Here is an 11,117-nt window from a genome sequence, read left to right on the forward strand (position 1 = left end):
CTTTGCTGCAACTTGCTGGCACGACCAATACCGTCGTCGAAGTATTTGGTCTGCTCCATATAAATGCCCACGCCATCCAATGGTCCATTAAGAAAACAGTGACAAAGTCCACTTGACGACACAGTAGGCCTAGGAACAGCGCCAGCAGCAGGATATATCTCACTGACTCAGCTTTAGCCACATGAGCGTAGGCTCCCCTGAACTTGATACCGAGTTCTTGTTGACATCCTTTGATAGTGATCCGTGCTCGGTATCTACACACTTCGCCTTGCGCGTCCTCTTCTTGACTAAAACCCACTTATTCTTCAGGATTTGCGCCCCGGCTGGAAGATTCACCAATTCCCAAACATGATTTCGTATCTGTTCTTTGTATTCAAGATCTAGTGCTTTAATCCATTTCTTCGCATCTGGGGCACTCAGAGCTTCAGCTACCGACATAGGCTCTAGCACCTCGTTCACCGTCTGTATGACTAGGCTTGCTGGGATGTCTAACTCAAAGTCAGATAGTCGAGCATTCGGTCTTCGAACACGTCTCGATCTCCGAAAGGATGTACTTGGATCATTTTTCGCTTCATCTTCTGCTTCTCTATCTCCCCCCACTAAGCGGGAAATATCTTCCATCGGTTCGCCATTCGCAATTACAGCATACTCACCAGAGTGACCCCCACTAGAATCCACACATTCATCATCCGGATCAGTGACGCTTTCAAAGGCATAGAATTACTGCGGTTAGACAGGTTCTTCTCACCTTCTACATCACCTCCTCCATCAGAGACCGAACAATCTTCAGTAGGATTCCATTCGCGTAGCCCGCGTGCACGCAGCGATCGAGCCTCAGCCTCTGCTGGTCTCGTCGAATTCGCACTCGACACACCACTTGAAGGTACGTTAGCCAACGCCGGCCCACCCACTGTGGTTGGAGTATCTACTACGATACTCATGCGGGGAACGACTAGCTCATGGTGACACTGCCGTTTATCACGATTTTTCTCATTGCCTAGCGTTCCGAGAGTCGTAGAAGGACTTGGTAATGTTAAATTATCCAGTCGAATATAGGAAATCAAGATCGGGAGTTGACAATTGTTTCGGCTGCGCAGGAGCTACTCGACATAGCCACAATCCACTGTCCAATCCTCAGCAAACTTAACCGTTCTGCACTCCTCAATATTGCCCGTCTTCATCTCCAACATGCGGTAGCTAATTGTATTCGTAGCATATCCAAGAAACAGGCATGGTTTGCCCGGGTTCTCCCATTTATCCTTTCTCAATACCTTCTGTGTGAACGAATACGCCAGACAGCCCCACGTTCTCAAAGAAGGGATATCTGGTTGCTCACCAAGGCGTCGAGTATATGGAGTCTCATCCGCTAATGCGCTAGTTGGACTAATGTGTAACAGCTCCACAGCAAACGTAAATGCCTCCCCCACAGCAAACTTGGCATGTTCACCGTAGTTAGCAAGCTGCGAATTCGAGACAGCACTAGCCCATTCATATGCTCCACTAATTTATTCTCCTCATGACTGGAGGCGCTAGTTATCAGAAGCAAAATTACTCGAGACCTCAGAAACATCTTCCAAGTGTTGTTCGCAAGTTCCCGTCCTTGATCAGAACCGAACACCTCAATTTTGTGATCCTGCGCTAGAAGCCAAGCAATATGCTTCATTACCACGTCACATGCTTCTTGCTTCCTCTTCAAGAATAATCCTCACACATAACGTGTAGTTTTATCTTTCACAAGCTGGAAATGCTCGTATCCGTTGCAGGTAGTAATACCCACATAGCACATGTGTGGTGTAGTGATTTCTCCGTAGTTGCGGATTACCACCCGTCGACAAAGACGTGACACCGCCCAAGTTGTTCAAGCGACGAACCCTCGGTCGGGTGATGTACGGAGACGCCAAGGTGCAAGGGACTCGACGGCGTCACCTCCGAGTTTTCAACAAGTATCGGATACGGCCCTATGTCACTGAATCCAGGCTGTCCTTATTATTAATAATGGACTGGCCGGATTCGCATTCAGCGGACCATCTACGGTACGAACCCTCAGGGGCGGTTGGGATGAGTTCGCGGAATACTCAGCGACCTTTGGAAGACACGTTCACCGTCTGGGACAGGGCGCGGACCGTTAAAGATGCTCATGCGACAGTGCAGACGACGCTTGGTATGCAAGAAGATCCATAACGGATCATCGTTCACTTGATATTTGTAAATATGATTAGGACTTCATATTAGGAATAGACCCGAAAGGGTAAGCTTAAATACAGAACAGAATTTCCACTCAAGCACACAGAGCGACGTCCGGCTTCAAGGTAAGCGTCAGGTCAAGCTTGTTTGAGTGTGTTATGCCTGTCGGTGAACTCGAAGCTCTGTAGCGAGGGTTCATCCGGCAAGGCCAAGAGACTTTGTGTATTGGCCGATTATTATCGGGAGGTTTTACGTGACGGCTTATTGTTGCCTATTTGCACGACTGGGAGTGCTTGAATTGCCTCCCTTTTATTTCTTCCAGCCGAGTGTTGAACACTCGGTGATCTCGTAAAAGGCTTACCCGTGCCTGGTACCCTTCCGCTGTTGGGACCACAAGGATTCGAAACACCTGCTAGCTTTGCTCGTGCTAGTAGCGTGTTCTTATTTTACTGGTTGGCCTATATAAGTAGTTTACAAGGTCCAGTTTGTCCCGGTGCAAGGGCAGAGCTGGGGTCTTCAGGTCCGCCCGAACGATCGTTTACTATCCTAGTAGACGTATTGTTGTGGGAACATCCTAACTACATCTGTAGCTAGAGTTCACGTGGGATTTCCAACACCACAACTGGTGCCGCGACCCGGGAACAGATTGTGACCATTGTGAACTGTTTGTATGGCCTTCCAGTTTACGAGCTACCAAGAGAAGAAGAACAAGAAAAAGACAAGAAACATGGCGAAAGGACAACCGACGGTACCAGCTACGCCTGCCAAGACTGGCGGGGCTCGCAACGAGAGTTCAAGCCCGGCTGCGCGCTTTGCAGCCGCCACCGAGCTTTCAGTGAGCTTCGACGACGAAGCGGACATCGGTCCTGACGCCCACGATTATGAAGATTACGAAGATAAGACGCCGGCTCCAGAGCCAGGCGCAGCGACGCCGGAGACGGCCACGCTATCATCGGGGCTGAGCGGGGCGACCAAGTCCCTTTCGAGGAACCTCGCCGACGAGCTCGATGATGTTGCGGGACCGGAACCGGCCTATGATGATTATGACGATGGGACCGAGGGTTTTAAACCTTCGGTGGCGAGTGCAAAGCATTCAGCACTGCTGAAGGCACCTCGCCCACCTATCAACGGTGATACACCAGCCGCCAAGCGCGTTTTCGACCGCGTACAAGCGCTGATGCAGAATGATGAGTGGATGCAGCTGTTCAAGCCCATCCCCAAGAAAAAGGCCGACTGGCCTGCGCTTGCGCAGGAACTTCAATACCCAGTCAACTCGGTTTCTACTAGTCAAGTTGCCGAGGATTCAGTTTCGCTACTGTTGTCGCTGGGGTTCGAGAACGAGACGTACCCATCGACGATGTCGCTCCAGGATTGGAGTCCACATGAAGCCGGAGCTGCTCTCCAGAAATGGAAGAAGAAGCTTCGGAAGGCGTTTGGCGCTGTTGGCATCAATGCCGGAAAGCAGCCTGTGAGTCGACCGATGATTCAAGATGAAGATCCGTCTAAGATTCCACTGCCGCCGACGCCCCAACGACTCGTTCGTACTCCTCCGACCAAGCGTGAAGCTGAGCGTGGTGCCTTTGGCACTACCGAAGCTTCACCGTACTTTCAAGACTCGCACATGGTTACGCCACGTTCGGAGAGCCGTATGCAACGTATTTACGCAAGTAACGAGGGTTCGTTCGGTCGCCGAGGCGGTGCGCAAGCTCCCAAAGGTGGTGCCGGACGTCGTCAAGTCGACAGCGATGGTTCGTCCAGTGACGATGACATTTTGGTGCGTACATTCGACGAGGAAGATCCTCAACTCGAGTTGATGCGTCAGATGAATGAGCTAGCGACGCTGAACGACGTGGACCCGACACCGAGGATTGAAATGACTTAGCACCGACCGCTGGATCGCATCACGCCGTTCTCAGGCTCTCGCAACAAGAGCGAGAACTGTATGCAGTGGCTCCGTGGGTTCGTCTATGAAATGACTGGAACCCACACAGATGCCGACAAATGGTGCATTCCATTTGAGCTAAGTCTCCGGGACGGAGCCATTCATTGGTTCCGTCAACTTCCGAAGAAGACGGAGCTCAAGTGGAAGCTGCTAAGCGATGCGTTCATCCGCTACTACTGCTCGCAGTTCACGCAGACGGCACTGTCGCGTTACTACTCCGCCAAGCGGGAACGAAATGAACATCTGTGCGACTACATAAACAGGCTGAACGGCTACGCTCGGACCGCCCGTCTACACTTTGAGAAGAGTGGTCGCGACGCGAAAGAACACGTACAGCAGTTCCTGGCAACATGCGACGATGACAAGCTAGCGGAGAGTCTCTACCACGCTCGAGTCGCCGACATTCACGAGCTCGAAGAGATCATCGAAGATGTTCTCAAGGGCAAGGAGAGAATGGCCAAGCGTGACAGTGAGTACCGATACTCTAAGAGTCGTGATACGCGACGCGACGATGGGTACGCCCGCAACAACCGGCGTGATGACCGTCGCCGCGATGACAACCGCAACAAACCAAGAGTGACACTCATTGAAGCTACGGTGGACGACCTACTAGCTGAATTAGAAGGTCGTGAAGCTGCTCAAGGAGGCAACGAGTATTCAAACGAAGATCCGAACGCTTACGACAATGTCCAAGATGAGTACAACGACTTTCAGCCTGATAATACGGATGGCGATTTCTCATTGGATGAAAACGACCGATACCTCGCTGCTGCTAACGAAAACGAGCGCCGTGCAGCTGCTGAAGGCACCTACGCACGTTCGGACAACCGTCAACCGCGTGGAAACACGCCTGATCGCGAGAATGGCTTCAATCAAGATCGCCGAAGTAGTGACCGTGGGTTCAATCAGGACCAACGCGGTCGACGTGACTTCAACCGCGACAACCGACGCCCACAGTACGGACCATGCGCGGTGTGCGGTGGCATGAGTCACTCCGCCCACTACTGCAACAAGCGATGCAAGTTCTGCAAGCAGCTCCACGATGCTAGACAATGCGAACTTTTCCGCAACTTCCAAGACCTTGCCAAATTCGTGCGCACTAAAGGCACGAAGGAGGAACTCCCGCCAGAGCTCAAGGCCGTCGTTCAAGAACGTCATTTAAACTAGGCAGCCCGCCAACTACAACTGGGTTGGTCCCTATCGGGCTGCCACAGTTAACCGAGCCTTCAATGGAAGCAGAGTGTATCTTTGCTGTTATGGGGCAGAGTGAATGGCCTGATAATTACGTAACAAGTGTGAACGCGACGGAAAATGAAAAGGAGAGGAGTAGAATCCTCGGTGGAGGTGTTGGAGAAATAATGGAGTGTGCTGATGCTGATGAGGGCACCAGCGAGGGTTCGCTCGGCTTGGTTTCGAGTGCAGCGCGAGACGAGCCCAAGGGTCACTCCAAGATTATGAAGTTGAACCCTGGCGAGAGACAGGGGTGGTGGTCGGCCAAGAAATTCGACCGACGGATCAGAATGAGAGCTCTGGTGCAAGGCGCTGTGAGCGACCAGCGAACGAGGATCCTCCTCGACACAGGAGCGAACGTTAGTGTGATCACTGACGCCTTTGCCAAGAAGTTGCGACTCCGAGATGTACCTGATCACGGACGCCGCATTGACATTCAAGGAATCAACGAAGGCAAGGTGTCTACGACGCGACGAGCGTGCGTCGAGATTACGCTCGGATGGGAGATGGTGTACGAGTTTGAGATGTGGGTAATGGCGCATAGTGCAGGCGTCGACGTGGTACTCGGGACCGACTTTATGATCCCAGCTGGGATCCGGTTGGACCTGTTCCACGGCGCGGCGCAATTACCGCACGAAGTCCAAATCCCGCTGATAAAGACCAAGAACATGATCGACAGCGAAGAATACGGCTCCCATGTTAACGCCGGGCCACCCGAGCGGTTGGACATTCAAGCGCACGAGTGGCGAGAATATCGACTAGCGAAGCGTCAAGTTGGGCTGGAAGAACACGTACTATGGGTTCGTCGAACGAACAAGCTAATCCCGTCAGTGACGAGGTTTCGACGTGGACGGCCTCAGAGCATTCGATTGACCAACGTGTCAGATCGAACTGTGTACCTACCAGCACACGACTCGATCGCGATGTGGATTCCAGATGGGGATTTGCCACGAGGTGACGGCTATGTGCGTCTGGAGTCCAAGAAGTACCAAGACTGGCAAGTATTGGCCTACGAAGGTTGTAGAGACCGCGAGCTCTTTCAGCGTGAATGCGAAATCTACGAACAGTGGCTTGCAACTCAGCCTTCAGCAGTTGATCGACCATACTACCCAGAACCCGGTGGGGTGCTAGCACGACCTCTAGAAGACTCGCTAGTGGATTCTAGTGATCGTCTGACATGTGCAGAGCGCTGGGCACTGATCCTGGAAGAGCGTGAACGAGTAGAAGCCTGTCTGGCGTCTGGGGTGACAGCCGGGGATTTGGCCGACGGTCAGCCTTCCGCAGAACCTTTGGACACTTACACGACAACCCATGGCGGAGGCAATAACGCGAACGAAGCCTCAGTAATGCGTACACACGAACTACTGAGGCCGGTAAACGTGGTACATACGCCAACGAGTGTTAGTGTCCAGTCAGGGGTGACCACGGAAGCGACAAGTCACAGCACTGGATTGAATGGAGTCACCCGTTTTGACGAAGCTGTCCCGGCCTTGTGTGTCGCCAAATCTGCGAACGAGCCACCGGTGGTTGATCCAGAGGATACAGGCATCGCGCAGAAGGTGTTGAGTACGGCACCGAGTATTCATTGCAAGATTGGTGCGAATTCCGAAATGTCAAGACAGCGGCAGAACGAGGAGCGGAACAAAAGTCAACAACCCAATATGTCGGCTGCCCACGCATTCAATATTGCGAACGACGACTCGGCAGATGGCCCAGAGATGAGAAACCAGGATGAGAAGGAGATGGACCAAGTACCGACTGTTGAAATCGAAACGGATGGCAATGATGAGTCAAGGGAAGAATCCATAGCGGCGTTGGACGGAACATACATCTCGGTTGCTCGAGTGTTAACAACCGAGGGAAATGAAGCAACGGAGGATACGAGAAATGATTTCTACGAACACCCAGCTAACAACATTGGCTTGGACGACTACGCGAAGGAGCTGGCATTCCTGCCGGATCTGACCGAAGAGATCAACACGAGAATTGACTACACTGCGCCTAATGTTGCTGATCCTGAGCTGTCGACTGAACGCCGAGAACGTCTAGTCGCGACGCTAAAGAACCACGAGCACATCCTGATTGCTAGTGGTAACGCACTGCCGCCGCCAGCCTACGGAGCGGTATGCGATATCGACACAAAGGGGCACGCCCCAATTAAACAGCGTGCCCGACGCGTGCCGCTGCGATTTCTCGGCAAGCTGTACGAGCTGCTGCGCGCTTTATTGCGTGCAGGACTGATCGTCTTTTCAGACAGTCCATGGGCATCGCCGATCGTGATTGTGATGAAAAAGAACGGGCTGGACATCCGGCTCTGCATTGATTACAAGATGGTGAATGCTATCACCGCGATCATGGAATATGCAATGCCGCTAGTCGACGACCTGTTAACAGATCTCGAGCGCTACCTATGGTTCTGCTCGCTGGATGCAGCAAGCGGCTTCTGGGCGGTCATGATGACCTTGCGAGCGCGTAAAGTATCGGCGTTCGTCTGCGCACTCGGACATTTCGAGTGGTTACGCATGCCCTTCGGGCTAAAGAACGCGATCTATCAGCGTATGATTGACAACGCACTCTGGGGGCTCGTTCAGCCTAAAGGAGGTTGGTTTGAATACTCGGAGAAGATGCGTTTAGCTGAGGAACAGGCTAAGGAACGTCGTGGGCCAAGCGCCGAGGGTTCGTTTCGAACGAAGCTCGCGGCAGACCACGAAGCACCGGTAGAGACCGACCCTGTACTACAACTCGTCAACAGCCCCGTCGCTGACATGTGTACGAACGGGGAGCCAGACGAATCATCGCTGGTACCTGTATTTGGTCGACGGTCGTTTGTGGATGACATTTGCCTCGGTGGCGAGGATTTCGACAGCTGCCTGGCGACGCTGGACCGATTGCTAGCAAGATTTGCACAGTGTCGGATCAGCATTAGCTTCACCAAGAGCATCTTTTGCCAACCCAAGGTGGACTTTCTGTCGCATAAAATTTCGCCAGAAGGTATCAGAGCTGACCCCAAGAAGCTTGCGGCTATCACCGAGCTTTCGTTTCCAACGAGCAAGAAGGGCATGCAGTCGTTTCTTGGAGCGGTTAATTACTACAGCCGCTTCATTCGAGACTTCGCGGTCTACGGTGCGGCGCTGTACCAGCTCAAGGATGGAGACTTTGTCGTTGAAGGTGGCCTTTCTGTGGCACGTCATTCCTTCGAAAGATTGAAGACGAGTGTTTCACATTCACCCATCCTCAGGCACTTCGATCGGTCGAAAGAAGTTCACGTCATGCTCTTTGCGAATGAATGGGCGTTGAGCACTACGCTAATGCAAGAACATGAAGGCAAGTTACACCCCGTACGGTTCCTCGGTCGGGTGCTCAAGGAGGCCGAGATGAACTATCATCCTGCTGAGAAGGAAGTTTTAACGTTACTTCTGCTGTTGAAGATCTGTTACGTCCAGCTGGCAGGAAAGACGCTACATGTCTATACACGATTCTCGACGTTAGAGTGGGTGCATAAGTCGAAGTCTCTCTTCGGACGCGCGGTCCAGTTCGCAGTGCTGCTATCGCAGTGGCACCTTAAGGTACAGCGCGTGAAGGAGAAGGATGTCGCCTTTGCGCAGCTACTGCAGTCAAGCATCACGAGCTTCGTTGACCTGGAAGACTCGCTCGCGCCGGTGGCGCCTCCAAACAAGGGTTCCCCGACTATTCGAATGGACCCCGCCTTGCTGTACGCCAGGCTTTCCCGTAATTACAGCGGATTCGTTATGTCTTTTGACGGATCAGCGAAGACAGAGAAGTACGGTGGCTACGGGAGTTGTTCATGGGTGCTGTGGAGCCTTCCTGAGTGGAAGGTAGTGATTGCTGCAAACGCTTACCTCTCGGCTACCACGGTGAATGAGGCAGAGTATAAAGGTATGATCAACGGTGTCAAGGCTGCTATTGCGCACGGTGCCGAGGATTTAGTCATCGTTGGTGACTCAAGGCTCGATTCAACAACCACTAGGGGTGATCGCATGCAGGAAGGAAACTTTGCTAGCGCTGCTGAATACTCACAAGGAACTCACGGCCAAGCTTCGATCAGTTAAATATCTTCACGTTGAACGAGAATACAACGCGGCCGCGGATTCGTTAGCCACTGAAGCGCTGGAATCGAAGGTCAGTCGAGTAATCTTGGCTGAAACTCGCAAGTCGGAATTGGCATCGCTGAACCGCATCCAGGAAATGATCTACGAGCCGGATGAAGACTCGGTAGATGTTTTGTCACGAGGAGCAGAGCGTCAAGTACATGTACTGTCAGGCAGCGAGTCTTCAAAGTGGAAAACTTTCGAAAATTTCGTGGTTGATTACAGGTTACCAAAGTGCGATTATGGTAATATAGCAGTGATGACTCGGCGACAGACGAAAGCCAAGAAACGCGTCAGGTTTGCAGATGAACACTCGGAGGATGTCTCAAAAGCTCAAGAACAGAATGAAGAACGACGAGAGACGTCCACCGAAGATTCATTCGGCGAAGATTTGCCAGACCATCCTCACAAGACTGTACCATCGGCATTTCCCGATGCGGAAGATGTTGATCCGGTAGCGATACAGCGGGAACGACGCAGACAGATACTGGTGGCACAAGACGAGGAGCAGAAGTGGTTTAACATCAAGAAGGTGCTTCAGGGCCAAGCACAAGAGCTGAGTTACAAAGAAGCTCGAAATGCCTGGAAATACGCTGACCGGTTCGTGTTATCAGAAGACGGCGTGCTTCACTATCTTGGATTGAATCGTCGGTACGACCACGGTTGGCAAGAGGAGACCAAGCTGCGGCTTGTGGTACCGACAACGATGATTCAAGAGGTCTTGCAGAACTGTCACGACTCGCTGGAAGGAGGACATCAAGGTGTGGTGAGAACGTATCACCGCGTTAAGTCCGATTATTATTGGATCGGCTTGTACGCCGACGTGGAGAAGCATGTGAAGTCATGTCCAGATTGCAGCTCGAGTAAAAGCCGTCCACAGCTTCGTGGATACTCACCTGGTAACGTGCTAGCCGAACGACCTTTCCAGATCGTCTCGATGGATTTTGTGATCCCACTACCGAAATCTCGTAGGGGCAACACGGCGTTGCTCCTATTTCAGTGCTCGTTCACGGGATTCGTTATTGCCAAGGCTATGTCAGATACGACTGCACTGAGTGTTGCCCAAGTGTTCGAAGAATGTGTGTACCGACGATTCGGAGCCCCATCATTAATAAGGCACGACCGCGACCCACGCTTCATGAGCGAGGTTTTCCAAGCATTTGCAGAGATGATGCAGTCAAGATCACGAGCGACTTTGAGCTATCGGCCACAGGCTAATGGACAGCAGGAACGCTCGGTGAAGTCGGTGATGGGATCCGTACGGGTGTACGCGGAAGACCCTCTACAGCAAGATTGGGATGAAATCGCGGAGAAGCTAGTATTTGCTATTAATACTTCTCAAGACACTACGAGGAAGGAAACGCCGTTCTACCTCGTTCATGGTTGGGATGCGCAGTCGACGTTGCGGGCAATGTCGTCATCACTCAAACGAGGACTCGGCAAGCAGTCTGACGCACTGGCGTGGCGGCGTGAGATCAATCGACAACATGAGGTCGCCCTCACTATGGCCAAGGATTATCAGGCTGTAGAAAAGGAGCGAAGGGCTAAAAAGCATAATGATGCTCTGAGTCGACTGGAAAAAGCTGCTGTACCTCAACCAAGTGGAAATGAAGACTCGGCGTACCCTCCAGAAGCTTCGGAAGAGATGGAAG

This window comes from Phytophthora infestans, genomic scaffold (assembly GCF_000142945.1).
Source record: "Phytophthora infestans T30-4 supercont1.14 genomic scaffold, whole genome shotgun sequence".
Taxonomy (NCBI): Eukaryota; Oomycota; class Peronosporomycetes; order Peronosporales; family Peronosporaceae; genus Phytophthora; species Phytophthora infestans.